Below are 16,591 nucleotides of genomic sequence, written 5' to 3'. Positions count from 1 at the left end.
AGTCCCCATACTTTTTGGCACCAGGGACTGGTTTCGTGAAAGACAACTTTTCCATGGACCAGGGTGGGGAAAGGGGCAGATGGTTTCCAGATGATTCAAGTGCATTACATTTATTGTGCACTCTATTTCTGTTATTATTACATTGTAATATATAAGGAAATAATTATACGACTCACCATAATGCAGAATCAGTGGGAGCCCTGGGCTTGTTTTCCTGCAACTAGATGGTCCCGCCCTGCTGTGCAGCCTGGTTCCCTACCGGGGGTTAGGGACTCCTAGCCTAAGCCCTTTTGGTCTCAGGACCACGCCTCAGGATTCATTTACACTCCTGAAAAGTACTGAGGGTCCCCCAAAGCTTCTGCTTTGTTGTGAGTTACATCTATCACTATTTACCATACTAGATAGTGAAACTGATAAAAAAATTTAAATACTTGTTCACTAATTCATTTAAAATAACAATAAACCCATCACATATTAACATTCTAATGAACAATTATGTTTTCCAAAACAAAAAGAATTAGTGAAAAGAAAGGCAGTTTATATTTTTACAAATCTCTTTAAAATCTGTCTTAACAGAAGACGGCTGGATTCTCCTATCTTCTTTCGCATTCAATCTGTTGCAATGTCACACATCATGTAGCTTCTGGAAAACCCTACTGTACACTTACGAGAAAATAAGACTGAAAATGCAAGTAACATCTTACTATGAAGATAGTTTTAACAATTGTGGACTCTCTGAAAGGGTCTCAGGACACCCAGGGGTTCCCAGACCACACTTGGAGAACTGCTGACCTAAGCAGTGAAGGCCAAGAGATGGCAAATGGTGATGGGGTTTAGGACGCAAGGGGCGGAAGTAGCCTCTGTGAAAAGCAGCCCTTCACCTTTTGGAACAAGAACAGAAGAGATGGGCGCCAAAGCAGTTGAGAGGCAACCATGTGTTCCCTTCCTCTTCTATTTTTCTGGCCACACTGTGAGGCATGTGGGATCTTAGTTTGCTGACCAGGGATTGAACCCGTGCCCCCTGAGGTGACCGTGCCCCCTGGTCACCACTGGACCACCAGGGAAGTCCCATCTGTTCCCTTCTTACGGACTGGTTTTCTCAGTGGGAACTGAGGTGAGGTCATTCACTCAGTGCAGGAGGTCTAAGGAGAGAGAGGACATGAATTTACTCTCTTTGTGAGTAGGAAAACTCACTTACCAGTGACGGACAGTCAGACTGCCAAGAGGGACCATAAAACATCCTTCTCCGGGGCACTCAGCAGGCCACCCTGTAACTTACCTGCTGACAGAAACGAGTGGTGGGGATTCCTCGGCAAGGCTGAGCCTCTGGGCCACTGCTTCTCTCCCACCGTGAGTGGTATGACGGTGATGAAGAGCAGGACGTGGGACCTAGCCTGCCTGGGTTCTAATCCTGGTCTGCCGTTGACTAGCTGTGTCCTTGGACCCTCTCTGTGCCTCGGTTTCCTATCTGTAAAACGGGAATAACTATAGTACCTACTTCATAGGGCTGTTACGAAGATAAAAGATTAAATGACATGTAAAGTACTTAGCTGGGTGCCTGATAAGGGACGTGCTCCTGAAGGGCCAGCGACAACTACTGTCATTGCCACTATTATTATCGAAATGACTTACTGAGCTTCCACTCAGCCTGCGAGTGTGGGTAAGAATTGGCTTACCTGATGACTATCTACTTAACTATCTACGTGTGGCCCCGAGCAGGCTGCGGATACAGGGGTTGGCAGAGCAACCTTGTCCTGCCTTCACCAGGTCTCCTGGAGGCCAGCAGGACACAATCAGACACACCAATTAATGCAACGATCACAATCGCCCTAAGTGCTAACATGTAGAAAGGGCGTAGCACGCGGTTGCGGCTTTAGATACATTCCTCCCTTCATCCTGATACCAGGTCCTGAGTGGGTAAGCTCGGTTTTTACAAGTGAGGAGTCTGCTTCGTAGCAAGGGACTGGCTCCCGTGTGGCCACGCGGCTCGAATTGGTTCTGTGAGACCCGTCCGACAGCTCGCGCGAAGGCCACGTTAACAGAAACACGCTTCTACAACGCGGGCCACCAGAACTCCGACCGAGCTCCCGCGCCCGGGGGAAAGGATTTCCGGCGGAAGTTTCTTCTGAGGGGGCGGAGCCACCGGCAGGCTTGGGCACACCCCTCCGCCCCCCCAATTCCGTAGTCGACTTGGCCAATAGAAGCTCCGCTTCTTGCCAGGTGTGGAAACTTGTTCTCCAATCAGCGAGCGCCATCGTCGCTCGGGCAACAGCGTCCTAGAGACGCCGAGTGGGCTGGGCTTCTGCGGCCTCGGGCCCTGGGGTCCGCGCTTAGAAGTACGTCGGCGCTCCGAAGGGGCCCAGCGAGGCGGAGGGTTGAGAAGGGGCCGGGGTAAGACGGCGCGGCGGCGAGTGCGTGCGAGCCCGGGGGGCTGAGGAGGGCCCGGGCGGGCAGCTCAGGCAGTCCCACAGCCCCGGGACGCGGAGCGTCCCCTCCCCGTCCGTGGCATAGGGCTGGTGACCCGTTTACTAGTTCCACACATGTGTGTGGCGCGCCTGCCTGTGGCAGGAGCCGTTGTCGGCCCTGGGGCTACTGCAGTGAATAGTACCGTCTTATTTGTGTGGGGGAAACCGACTATAAGCAACGAGGAAGATGGCGAATCTGCCTCCTTGCATCTCTGAGGGTTACATCGCTCCAATTTACAAAATGCTTCATGTCCCTTATTTCATCTGTCCCCACAGCAGTCTTTCGAATATTTTAAACTCTGCCTTATAGATGAGGGCTTGAATTCCACGGGGTGAAGGGGGTTGTCCCCAAATCACACAACCGGAAGTTGCAGAGCCAGAATTCAAACTCAGCACTTATGTCGCATGTCAGAATCTCTGGTCTTTCTGGAACATTCTTCTTCCTCAGGCCGCACGAGTTATCCCTGCCTCTCTCAGAAATGTTGTTTGGAAGCACTCTGAAATTTCAGAGGTTCTTTAAGACTGTTGGTTAAATCACCCCATACTTCGTTTTCCTTCTCTCCTGAAAATCTTTGCCTTTCAGGATGCCTTGCCCCTGTTAAGAGGACTCTTACTTCACTTTCGAGAGGAGTAAATTAATAATGTTTCTTAAGCTGTATGTGCCCCTAAATGAGTAGACTTACAGAAATGCTGTAAAGACTTTTTTTTGACTTTTCACATACTGCTGTTCCTTCATCTCTTTCTTTTATCCGTTGTCTTCAATTCAACATTTACTTGGCTAAGTTCTGGGGAATCGAAAGTGAATCAGGCAAGAATTTTGATTTTCCGTGAACATATTTGTCTCCCACTCAGCCTTACTGGAAGCTTTAGGAGGGCAAGGATTTGTTTCAGCTACCTGTGCTCTCCCTTTCCCTATACCATCAGTTTAGTTGTTGGCTCATGGCAGGTGCTTGTAGATATTTGTCAAGAAATGCTTACATGAGACTTTAAATTTGCTGTCCATTTTGTCTTCCGTTTCCCTGACCTTTTCCAGCTGTCCACCTCTTCCTGTGCAGAGATCTCTACAGCGCCCATGCTGTGACCCCTGCAGCTGAGTGGCACATGGAGACAGAACCAGCTCCAGGAGGGTGCTCAGGAGTCTGGCGCCCGCCCAGAGCAGGAATCCAGCGGGACGCCATTGGCTGTTAACCAGACAGTCGCTTTAATAAAGCGTCTTTACAGGTATCGAGTGAATGTTTAAGGTTAGTAGATCATCATGGTCACTGAAGCTTTTCTTGGATGACTCTTTCCCCTGCCAGGATTGACAAACAAGCTGTACAGTACAGATGAGAAGGTGTGAGTGAGGCAAGAAGCCAACAGTTGCTTCCTTCCTTTAAATACCACTAGCGAGCTGACCTTTTTTGTACAGCATACTTATCTAAGAATACCCCAGGTCTAGGCTGTGCAACTGTGTAGGTTGAATACTTGTACTAGTTAAATATTAATTCACCTTCAACGCACTGCTATCTAGGATATCCACGCCATTTAGGAGAGGAGATGCAAAGGGAGGGAGCATTTGAGAAAACTCTGTGAATGAATAACATATGAACATGAAGCACTTCGAGCACGAAGGAGCCTCGTTTTCCACTTTTTTCTCCGGTTGCAATCTTGTACTGCTACTTTGTTTAATTTGTTTCAGGCGCCATTGTTATCTTTTCATCTGTTTTTCTGCAGTTTTACTGTCTCTACTACTACTGCTCCGCCTGGCTAATACTATTTGAGCACTTACCGTGTTCCAGGCACAGTTTGGGACCTCACATTACCTTTTTAATTTAGTGCTCACTTCCTGCATATGAAAAATACAGTTATTATTTCCATTTCATAGATGAGACAGCAGGGATGCAGAGAAGCTAAGGGACAACAAAGCTGATAGATGGTGACGTGTGGCTTCTGCGTCAGGACTGCCTGGTGACAGAGGCTGTGTTCTTATTTTTGTTTTTGTTTTTTGGGCCCTCCGTGCGGCCTGCGGGATCTTAGTTCCCTGACCAGGGATTGAACCCGGGCCCTCGGCAGTGAACGTGCAGAGTCCTAACCACCAACCTCCAGGGAATTCCCAGAGCCTGTGTTCTTGACCAGTGCTCTTACACTCTCAGATATGTGTGTACTCCAGAAGTCCCACTGGGCTTCGAGGTGACTTCTAAAAATATATACAATATGGTAAAATAGGAAAGTAACTTCAGGAGGAAAGAGAGTAGTCAGATCATCTGTAATGGTTAATATAGTTGGGCTGCAAATTTAGCTGTGAGCTTCTTTTTTTTTTCATTGAATGAAAGATTCTTTAAATTCTGTAGTGCTTTATAGTTTTCAAAAGTTTCACACACATGAGTTCATATAATCCCATAATAACCCCTTTTTTCCCCTCGCCTCTATATTGCCCCTCCCCCCTTCCCTCTCCCCACTGGTAACCGCTAGTTTGTTCTCTATATTTGTGAGTCTGCTTTAGTTTTGTTTTATTAGCTGTGAGCTTCTTGAACCCAGGAGAAGAAAATTAAAAAGAAAAAAAAAAGAAAGCAATTGAATTCATTTTGTCCAGGCAAATAAGGCATTTTAGTTCCTTTGGAAAAAAAAGAAAGTATTTCTAACGCCTCCATCTAAAGGACATTTCTCCTGGGGTTCATAACCAAGCCCTGGGTGGCCGGGTTTACTACAGGGTGACCAGGCTGTAGGCTCAGTGTGTCCTCACTGTTAAGGGAGAGAATGTGGATGATTGTATTTGCGTAGGAGTTTGGAAATGAAAATTTTTTGAATAGTAGTAGTTTTCAGGAACACCTTCTGAATTGTGTTTTTTCTCCTGGGAATTTGTAAATGGTCTTATCCTGGACCCTGGGTTGGTCCCAGTCATTTGTTTACTTAACGGTTACTTATGGAGCACTTGCTGTATGCCAGGCCCTGTCTAGGCATTGAGGACACTGCGGTGATGGTCAGGTCACTGTCCTGATGTGCCCGGTGCCTCCACCCTGTTGTTTTCTCCCGCTGGAGTGTTTCTGGACAGACTTTGGTTTGCCTTTCTTCCTCGTCCTATGAAACCCGGAGACGACCCTCAACGCCTTATACCGTAATGGTCTCCCTGCCTTTGACCCTGGGCTCTGGCTGATTCGTGTTTCTGTGCCTTCCCAGGACCTAAAGTTAAGGACAGCTGTCCGGGAGTGAGCACAGCCTGCTGTGTGTCAGGCTCTTTAGATGCATCATCTGAGTCCTGGCACAGCCTTCGGAGTGTGGCGCTGAACCGTCGTGGGTCACTCGCCCCTTGAGAACCTGGTGGAAGCCATGTATCCTCTCTCGAGAAGAATCACCTCACACACACTTTGGCATTTAACCTCTGAGAGTTTGAAGATCTAAAAATGCACACATGTGTACCTTGTCCCTAGATTCCAGGTTATGAATAACGTGCTTTAAAGAGAGATATTATCTCCATTTTGCAGTTGAGGAAACTGGGTCAGGAGGAGGTTAATTAACTCGCAGGTTTGCCTGGTAGATAGTGGGACCAGTTTGACTCCGTGTCTTCTTGACTCCAAGCCCTTTATTTTTTCCACTGTCCAAAAGTAGAGATGCTCAGTAAATGAGGGAGTGAGTGTACGAAGGTCTGAAAAGGGAGCTTTAAAGTGTATGTGCCCCAGAATCTGCCAAACATCCATTTGATATCAGAATAGACAAGGAGAAGATTTTTCTCAAGGATTTGGATTTAGCTGCCAACATTTTTTGTGTTGCTTGCAACTTTTTCCAGTTTTGTCAAGTGATAATTTTCCCCCCATGATACCAGTTCCAACAGTTTTTGCTTCTGATGCCATTTCTGTTTGGCTGTGCACATTTCTTACTGTCATGTTGAATTATGTTTTCTCTGGATGCCAAGGCAGATGGATGGCACTTTTGTTATGATTCTGATATAAATAGCATCTGTTAGAAACTGGACATCAATACTTATCTGGCAAGTAAAACAAATATATCAGTGGAATAGCCTTCTAATCATGTTTTTGCCTGTGGTTAGTAAGTGCCTCTGATGGTCTATGACTCGGTGCTTGTTTGGGGGCATTGGTTTTATTATCCTTGCTATTTTCTACCTTACCATACAAGTTTTGATATAATCGTATTTATTAATTCTCTTTATATAGAAAACCTAACCTGAAGATGGTGCAAAGCCAGGGGTGACCTAAAGGGCTCATCACAGTGCCTCGCTCACACTCAGAACATTGCTTGGCTTTCGAGATCAAGGGTAAAATGAACCCACGCTCCTTACCCTTGCACTGTTAGGTGTTGATAACTGGGGTCCATTGAGAACAAAGATTAATAGAGTGCTTCCTGCGTGCCAGGCCCCATGGTAGGTGCTGAGTACAGGAAGATGAGTGCAGCTGATTCTCTCCACTGGAAGAGCTCACTGACTAACTAGCAGGGCACACAGATAAACAGCCGAGAGAAAGGTCTGGAAGCAGAGAATCAAAGTGAAGCTAGATGTGGGACTAGAGGGATGGACTGGGAGGTATTAATACTTTATTCTTGACGTGCCCCGGCCCCTAGCAAGGTCATGGAAATATGGGTGCCTTTGACCTTTTTGTCCTTCTCCTTTTTTAAAAAAAAAAAATTATTTATTTATTTGGCTGTGCTGGGTCTTAGTTGCGGCATGCAGGATCTTTAGTTGCAGTATGCGGGCTCCTTTAGTTGCGGCATGCGGAATCCAGTTCCCTGATCAGGGATCAAACCTGGCCCCCCTGCATTGGGAGCGCGGAGTCTCAACCACTGGACCACCAGGGAAGTCCCTGTCCTTTTCTTTATTAAATAAAACAATTGGCAAAGCAAAACTATAAGACCAAGTTGTCTGTAAAGGTATGATTAGTTTTTTTAAATTTTTATTTATTTAATTTTAATTTTTTTTTTTTTTTTTGCGGTATGCGGGCCTCTCACTGCTGCGGCCTCTCCTGTCGCGGAGCACAGGCTCCGGACGCGCAGGCCCAGCGGCCATGGCCCACGGGCCAGCCACTCCGCAGCACGTGGGATTCTCCCGGACCGGGGCACGAACCCGCGTCCCCTGCATCGGCAGGCGGACCCTCAACCACTGCGCCACCAGGGAAGCCCTAATTTTAATTTTATTATTTTTAATTGAAGTGTAGTTGATTAACAATGTTGTGTTAGTTTCAGGTATACAGCAAAGTGATTCAATTACACATATATATGTATATTCTTTTTTCAGATTCTTTTTTTAAAAATAAATTTATTTATTTATTTATTTTTGGCCACGTTGGGTCTTTGTTGCTGCGTGCGGGCTTTCTCTAGTTGCGGCGAGCAGTGGCTACTCTTTGTTGCAGTGCGCAGACTTCTCATTGCGGTGGCTTCTCTTGTTGCGGAGCACGGGCTCTAGGTGCGCAGACTTCGGTAGTTGTGGCACGCGGGCTCAGTAGTTGTGGCACACAGGCTTAGTTGCTCCTCAGCATGTGGGATCTTCCCGGACCAGGGCTCGAGCCCACGTCTCCTGTGTTGGCAGGTGGATTCTGCTGTGGCCTTTCCCGTTGCGGAGCACAGGCTCTGGACGCACAGGCTCAGCGGCCATGGCTCACGGGTCCAGACGCTCCGTGGCATGTGGGATCCTCCCGGACCAGGGCACAAACCCGTGTCCCCTGCATCAGCAGGCGGACTCTCAACCACTGCACCACCAGGGAAGCCCCGGCAGGTGGATTCTTAACCACTGTGCCACCAGGGAAGTCCCCAGATTCTTTTCTGTTACAGGTTATTACAAGATATTGAATATAGTTCCCTGTGCTATACAGTAGGAACTTGTTGTTTATTTCATATATAGTAGTTTGTATTTGCTAATCCCAAACTCCTAATTTATCCCTCCCCCATTTCCCCTTTGGTAACCATAAGTTTGTTTTTTATGTCTGTTTTGAGTCTGTTTCTGTTTTGTAAATAAGTTTATTTGTGTCATTTTTTAAAGATTCCACATAAAAGTGATATCATATGCTATTTTTCTTCCTCTGTCTGACTTACTTCACTTAGTATGATAATCTCTAGGTCCATCCATGTTGCTGCAAATGGCATAATTTCATTCTTTTTTATGGCTGAGTAGTATTCCACTGTATAAATATATGTACCACATCTTCTTTATCAATTCATCTGTCGATGGGCATTTAGGTTGTTTCCATGTCTTGGCTGTTGTAAATAGTGCAGCAGTAAACATTGGGGTGCATGTATCTCTTTGAATTAGAGCTTTCGCCTTTTCCATATATAAGGCATGATTAGTTTTAAGGAGGATAGGAAGGCCTCATGAAGGAGGGGCTCTACCCTCAGTCTTGAAAGATGAATTGGAGTGTGGTGGCAGAGGAGGAAAAAGCATGAACCCGTACTCAGAGGGGAGGGACTACATGGTATATTCATTCAGATTCTGTGTAAAAATGCAGCAGGCACGGAGCTGTGTGTCTGGAAGAGCCTCCTGGGGCCAGGTTAGTAATGATGTGAATGATCTTACATCCCACAGTTAGAAGCTTGATTTCAGTCTGTACACCCTGGAGAAGTAGTGCAAGTACATGTTTTTGGTTGGCTTTTTTTTTTTTTTAATTAAAAGCAATGTAGATTCACAAAAAAGTTGCAGAATCAGTACAGGGAGTTCCCGTGTGCCCCCAGCTTCCCCCCGTGGTAGCATCTTACGGAATAACTGTAGCACACTTAGCAAACCAGGACGCTGTCTTTGCTACAGTGCTAGTAACAAATAGAGACTTTATTAAGATTTCACCGGTTTTGACAGGCACTCATTTCATTTCTTGGTGCACAGTCCTGTGAAATTTTAACACGTGTGTAGTTTTGCCTTGCACGTTTTTTAAGCCAGGGAGTAATGTAACTGTATCTGTGCTTTAGAAAGATAAATCCTGGCAACAGAGGAGGATGGAGCAGAAAGGAGTTGGAGACCTGGGTGCATCTAAGGGGCTCTTTCTGGAATCCAGATGGGTGAGGACGAGCGTGGGCAGTGGCGTGAGGGATGGAGAGGGCAGGGGGTCGAGGTAAGACGTGTTGTGCAAGTAACATTGACAGCGCTTGCTGACCACTTAGAAGGCGCGCTGGCGGCCAGAGTCGTGGAGAAAGAAGCAGGCCTGTGACACGGTTAGGACTCTGGTCCTAGCTTTCTAAGGGCCGCAGGAGGCAATTGGAGTTTTTAATGCAAGGAAGTAGCGCGAGGAGATCAGCATTTTAAAATGACTGTTCTGGCTGATGTGAGGAAGATGGAGGGAACCACAGTGGTGTGTGTGTAAGATTGTGGTGTGGTGTGTGTGTGTGTGTGTGTGTGTATGTGTGTATGCATGTGTTTGTGGTGTGTGTGTGGTGTGTGTGGTATGTGTGTGTGGTGTGTGTGTGCGGTGTGTGTGTGTGGTGTGTGTGTGTGTGGTGTGTGTGTGTGCGGTGTGTGTGTGTGGTGTGTGTGGTGTGTGTGTGTGTGGTGTGTGTGTGGTTTGTGTGTGTGGTGTGTGTGTGCGGTGTGTGGTGTGTGTGCGGTGTGTGTGTGGTGTCTGTGTGTGGTGTCTGTGTGTGGTGTGTGTGTGCAGTGTGTGTGTGCAGTGTGTGTGTGTGTGTGTGTGTGGTGTGTGTGTGTTTGAGTTATGGGAAGAGAAGTGGTGCTCATTGTGTTGACATAAAATACTTCTACCTGAGAAACCTAAGATTTGGTGTGAAATTCACATGAAGGACCCGCCCAAGGTTTTGGACACAATTTTCCAGTAACTCGCAAGATCGGATTATTTTGCAGACCCGAGGGCTCTGTTCCTATGGCTTGATAAGCTAAATAAGAAAATCCATCTAACCCCACTGCTCTCTTACTTTTCAGAATTCACAAATTCAGAAATAGTTTATCTTGAAGGCAGTGAAACAAAACAGCTCCAAAACAGATAGTGCCACCGCCGCCAGCACCACGTGGAGCAGAGCCAAGGCCAGGCAAGCGCTCCTCTCTCCCCAGCGCCTGTGTCAGCAGCCGGGTCAGAGGAACCTGGCGAGTTCACTGTGTGGTGCTGGGCTCAGGCCTCGAGACAAAGGTGCTCAGAAAGTGGTGGTGATACCACGATCACTTCCATCCGGTTTGTTTCAGTTGTTCACGCAGCAGGCGTGTGCTCAGTGCTGATTCTTGTGCCACAGTTGTCCTCTAGGAACTTACATATCGTATCAACAAGCATCGGCTTATAAATTTTAAAGTCGAATGGCCTTCGTTTGGTGCTGCACGTGACCACAGGTGTTAGCTGGCCACGGTGAACTCGGAAGATGCTTCCGCCAGGCCCGCAGGGCTCTCTGGACAGTGCAGGTCCACGTGTCTGGCTGTAGGTGGCGGCAGCCCCACGACTTTCCGTTACGGAACTCGAGCTGGGAAACCATCTCATCTTCCCTTTGCCAGCATCCAAGGACTTGCTGGGGCCCGGCTGCACTATAAATAGAACACATTCGACACTCCTGGTCTGCTCACAGGAGCCGGGAGGATGCGGTCGTTTCCGTGGATTACATTTTAAAAGGCTGCCGGTGAAACCATGTGTGAGCTGGGAACAGCTGCTTGACAGCTGACGTGTGGTCAGTTTCTCTGACGCACCTTGTTTTTCTGTTGCCTGTTGCTGTATCCGTCATCACATTAGGTGTGGTGGTGAGTCTGAAAATATTCATTAGGCAGGAGTGAATTTCTGAGGCAGTTTCTGAAACTAGACTTCTGTGTCCATGATAGAGAAGGCGTGTTACAGGCGAAACAGGATAAGCCTTTTCTTCAGGATCTGTGTTCCGGAGCATCAGGGAGTTCATGCTGATATGAATGATCCCCAAACCACAACACTCAATTCAGTTAAACTCAGTAAGCATTATTTTTTGGACCACCGTCATCAGATGTGCTCCTTGCTCTCGCGGCACTGATGGTCTAACAGGGAACACAGACATCAAACAATCATGAGGGTCATGGGTGTTAATTAAGAAAACCTTTGACCCTGGTCACTAGTTCTCGGCACAGGGTATGAGAGTGAGAAATCACAGATGATGCCGAGGCTTCTACCTTGGATGGTGGGAAAGAGCGTGACGATCCTAAACAAGACCAAGGAGTGGCAGGGTGTGTGTGTGTGTGCGCGCGCGCACGTTTTTGGAGGAGAGTGCTGTTTGAAAGATGGGGCTGTGATTAATTTGGTAAATGCTTTTGGAGCTCCAGTGATACTGGGTGCTCTGGGGCAGGGGGTACAGTAGTGCAAAAACACTTTTATTTCATGGAGCCTATAATCTAGTGTATAGTTCCCCAAATGAAAGTATAATTACTCATTGAGGTGAGTGCAGTGCAGGGGAAGGACAGGCTGTGATGAGAGACTCTACCAGGAGGATGTAGGCAAGGCAAGCAGGGCGCTGTCTCTAAGGAGGCCATGGCCACATGTGGATCAGGCGGTGAGAGGAGTCAGCTGGGGGAGGAGTTGGGGGAGGAGAGGATCTGGGCAGAGGGGCCCATGGGGCCGTGGGAAGCAGGTGGGGAGAGTGGCGAAGGCAGGAGCCGGGTCACATGCTGCCGGGTAGGCCCCGGCAGGCATGTTATATCTAACATGCTGTGATACGTTTATTAGAGAACATTTAAAGTAAAGCTCAGTGTCTGCACCAGCCCAGCATAGCTGTTTTTGTCTGCAAGATGAGGCCCTGTAGACCCTGGCCTCCTGTGGAAATACGTTTTTATATCATGTTTATAGCGTATACCTCACTGTACCTTTTCTCTTAACATTGTGCTAAACATGTCTTTCTGTTTTGACATATTCTATATCGTTATTTATAATAGTGATAAATAATCACCAGATCAAACTGTGAGAGGCTTGTGTTTTATTTGGAGTTTGATTTCTGAGCTGGTGTGGGTGAGCCTTGTAGTGCATGTGGGTAGACTTGAAATTTATGCTGCAAGAGAAGGTATTTGTGAAAATGCGGTTCGGGAGGAAGGTAAGAGCCTGCCTGGGGGTTTGAGGAGACCCTGACGTCGGGGGAGACCCTGGGTGCAGGAAGGCCAAGGCTCAGATGCCAGGGGCCACCGGCTGGGGAAAAGGTTGGTTTATAACCAGGGATTTTTCCGCTAAATTGAATTCAGATGACTGGCTAAATTGTTTTTTATGATACCCTATCATTTGGAATATAGTTGTAAATCAACTTGCATTCTTATAATTCCTATGTTTAGGTCAGTAAACGAGGGGTTGCCAGCCGATTCTAAGATCTTAAGGGAGTGTGAGACCGAGACGGGGGAGGCGGACTGGGCTTCACACGCTGGTGTCAGGAGCCCCGGAATCCTAATATTTGATTAGATATGTATGTAGATGACTCGCTTTTAATTTTCTACATGTTATTTTGAGTAGGTTGCAGAATTGTTAGACTGTTCTGCAAGTGCGAGGCATCCATTCTTGAGAATTGACAGGTTTTCTTACTACTCTATTAATGTGTGCAGATTTCATTGTTCTTATCCATGTGTCGATGTGAGCATGCACACAGACCCCTCACGTGTACCTGGGTGAGTGCAGACCCCTAGCACAGTTGGGCAAAAAGCCTAGGATTAAATTCAGGCGACTTTGGGTCTTGGCCTCATGAGTAAATTTGGCTTTTCCCTGTGGTGTTTCATTTCTCCACCTCTAAACATGTGGATAATGGTGTCTAACTCACAAGGTTGATGATGAACCAGTGGCCAGCAAAATAGGTTATTGCGAGGTGACGCTACTAGAATCACCTAAATGCCACGTGTGCTGGTCTTTTAGCTTCATTTTGATATCAAGCCGGGAACTTTACACATGAGCCTCCTTAAAAACTGTAGACTTGTACTTAGAAATCAACTTCAGCTTCTTCTAAAGCAGTGGTCCCAGCTTGTTAAAACACAGATGGCTGGGCCACCACCCCAGAGTTTCAGGTTGGTTGGTCTGGGTTGGAGCCTGAGAATTTGCATTTCTAGAAAGGTCCCAGGTGATGTTGATATTGCTGGTTCAGGGACCACATTTTAAGAACCACTGTTTCAAAGCTGCATGTCTGCTTCAATAGCCTTTAAAAAATTTTTTTTAATTATTTATTTTTTGGCTTTGTTTGATCTTCATTGCTGTGTGCGGGCTTTCTCTAGTTGCGGAGAGCGGGGGCTACTCTTTGTTGCGGTGCACGGGCTTCTCATTGCGGTGGCTTCTCTTGTTGCAGAGCATGGGCTCTAGGCACATGGGCTTCAGTAGTTGTGGCAGTCGGGCTCAGTAGTTGTGGCTCATGGGCTCTAGAGCACAGGCTCAGTAGTTGTGGTGCACGGGCTTAGTTGCTCCGCGGCATGTGGGATCTTCCCAGACCAGGACTTGAACCCGTGTCCCTTGCATTGGCAGGTGGATTCTTAACCACTGTGCCACCAGGGAAGTTCCCAAAACTAATTTTTTTAAATAGAAAATAAATGCATGTAGAAAATAATGGTTTTAGTAACAATAGAAAACCATGTTATGTCTGCTTGAGGAATCTAAAAATGGAATAATAGCTCCTGTCCTCTTGAGATGAACTGATGAGGACATCTCTTGGGCAAAGTCTTTAGCGTAACCCCTGCGATGGGGTGATGCGCTTCAACTCTCATCAACTCTAGGGAGACAGGTGTCACTGAGTTTCTGTAAGCTACGTCAGGGTAGTTAGATGTCCTGTGGGGATACCTTGTTCCTGTTCTTTTAAAACGTGCCATTTTCTTTACATCCCAAGTTAGGTCTTGAACTCCTGGGGGCTGGGTGGGCCATACTTCTCTTTCTGTTCCTCCACTCTCGCCAGTGTGTGGCCTGCAGCATTCGCTGAAGAGGGAGCGGTTGAGAGCAGAGTTGGTTGGAAAATGCTTACACCAAGAACGTTTAGGTATAACATCCACATAGGCTCCGTTTTCAGAGTGATCCAGATTTGGCTTTTCCGAGTATTTGTATTGTAATTGAAGTCTCACTAGCTTTTATGACCCTGCAGTTGGTAGAAATTAGAACTGGAGAAGACCCAACGGGTCATCCAGACCGTTCTCCCGCTGGAAGAGGCTTATTCCCTGCAGTGTACTCAGTAGCATTAGGAGGCATTACTTTTCATATGATTACTATTTTTTTGTGTGTGTGCTGTCTTCAACTAAGTGTTTCTTGAATTGAATCTCTTTGTATTCAAGTAATAAAATGCACAACAGGCAGTACATTTCTGGGTGATTATCTCACTCCTCAGGTGGTGCAATAAGGCATGAGGCCAAAGCCCTGGCATGCCTTATTGTTATTAGGAAGGGAATTTATGGATAAAATAAAGTGGTTAACTGCATCAGCAATAACCACAATGAGGAACGCAGTTACAGAGGATCCCCCCACCCCCGTGCTTGGAGAGCAGGTCAGGCAGGAGACCAGAACCTTAGCCGTGCAGGCAGCAATGGGGGTGCCAGAGACTCGCCACTGCCTTCAAGGAACTTGTGAATTTTGCAAAAAGCAGCAGGAAAGCCTTGGCTGTTGACAGCCATGCAAACTTGATACCTGGGAAGAGCCTGACTCTGGACCCAGCTCGGGGTTTAGCACTGTGCTCCTGGGCAAATTGCTTGCCTGCTCTGAGCACCCGTTTCCTCACCTATGAAACGGGAAGAGCAGTAAGTGATTGGGCCTGGGAAGGGTTAAATGAGTTTTTCATCAATCTTAAGCACATTTCCTGGTTCAAAGTAAGTCCCTCTTAAATGCTAATTGGATTTGAATCATTTTTTTCCCTTCTTAAAATTCTTCCTAAGCTGAGTCCCTGGTCTCTTCTTCAGTCTGGTCCAGTTACCTCACGTACACGATCATCCTCGCCATCCTTGGTGCTCCTTCTGAGCCCTCTGTGCCATGTCATCGCGTCCCTTGCACATGCCCTCACCTTGCCGTATCACATGTGCTCTTCAAAACTCTGACCCCAGGTAAACCCAGCTCAGTGGCCTTGCCGTGCAGCTGAATGTGGCTGGAGAAACGCGGCACCGCCACGAGTACTGGCCCATGAGTTCCTGTCCACGGGCCTCGGGGGGCTCAGCACTCCCGGCACTGCTGCTGCTTCTCCTGCTTGCCTTCCCTTCCAGACGACGGTTTCATTCCATGTCCTTTCCCCGTCCTCACTCGCTGCTGCTGACCCAGCTTTCACAGAGAAAAGAGACACCAGCAGAAGGGAACTGCCACACGCCCTCCTCTACACATCCGTTCACACGCTCTCTCTTCTCCTTGTCATGAGGCGTGAACGGTCCGTGCGCCTAGCAGAGGCTTGGCCACGAGAGGAGACCCTGTCTCCGCAGGCAAACCTATGGGAACCAGCCATTCTCTCCCTTCTCTCCCGCTTCATCCCTCTTGGCCCTGAGGCTGGGTCGCGATCGCGAGTATCCAGACATGCTACTGATTCTCCTGTGTTAAGGACGGTTTTCTCCTGACCCCATCCCTCCTCCGGTTCCCACCCTTCTGCTTTACAGCAGAGTTCCTTGAAACAGGCATCTCTATCTGCTGTCACTGACTCCTCTCTGAGTTTATCTGAACTCACTTAGACAGGCTTCCTCCTAACCACCCAGTTCCACCAGTATGGCTACTATTAGGGTCATGGGTGGTTCCCAGCTGGCTTAATCCAAAGGGCAGTTCTTGGTCCTCATCTTACGTGATTATCCCTGTCACCTTTGACACACAACATCACCCCCTCCTCCTTGACACACTTTCTTCACTTGGTTTCCTGGACACTCGAGTCCCCTGGTTTTTCTCCTCTCTCACTGGTCACTCTCCCTCAGTCGCCTGTGCCAGTTCTTCCTCATCTCCCTGAGCTCTGAATGTCGGCATACCCCAAGGCTCGGCCCTGACAGCTCTTCTCTTTTTACACCTACTTTTCTGGTGGGCTGATCGGATATCATGCCTTTATATACATTGTTTGCTGACAATCCCCAAACTTCTGTCTTCGTCCCTCATACATCCAGCTGCCTATTCAGTAGGGCTATTGGGCTATTGAATAAGCATCTCAACTGTAATATGTCCAGAAGGAATTCTTGATCTTCTCCTCCACACCTGACCTACCTACGGTCTCTCCCATCTCAGTTAATAGCTGTTCAATCCCGCCTTTTTCTTGCCTGCCAGGTCACGTCTGTAAGGAAATACATTGGCTGTTCCTTCAGAATGTGTCTG

The 16,591-nt window shown here is 47.5% G+C and overlaps 1 long non-coding RNA gene across 1 annotated transcript; it reads left to right on the top strand.

The window, feature by feature from the left end:
- The first annotated feature begins 2,285 nt into the window (after window positions 1-2,285).
- Window positions 2,286-7,143, top strand: LOC113621133 (uncharacterized). The gene is made up of 3 exons (XR_003433053.1): window positions 2,286-2,391; window positions 3,499-3,706; window positions 5,622-7,143. It is a non-coding gene; the product is annotated as an uncharacterized LOC113621133 (long non-coding RNA).
- The last annotated feature ends 9,448 nt before the right edge of the window (window positions 7,144-16,591 follow it).

The sequence above is a fragment of the Aethalodelphis obliquidens genome, unplaced genomic scaffold, assembly GCF_003676395.1.
Source record: "Aethalodelphis obliquidens isolate GAN/ISIS:26980383/991018 unplaced genomic scaffold, ASM367639v1 scaffold8, whole genome shotgun sequence".
NCBI lineage: Eukaryota > Metazoa > Chordata > Mammalia > Artiodactyla > Delphinidae > Aethalodelphis > Aethalodelphis obliquidens.
The sequence above is the reverse complement of the archived record's forward strand: the minus strand, read 5'-3'. Positions and strand labels throughout refer to the sequence as shown.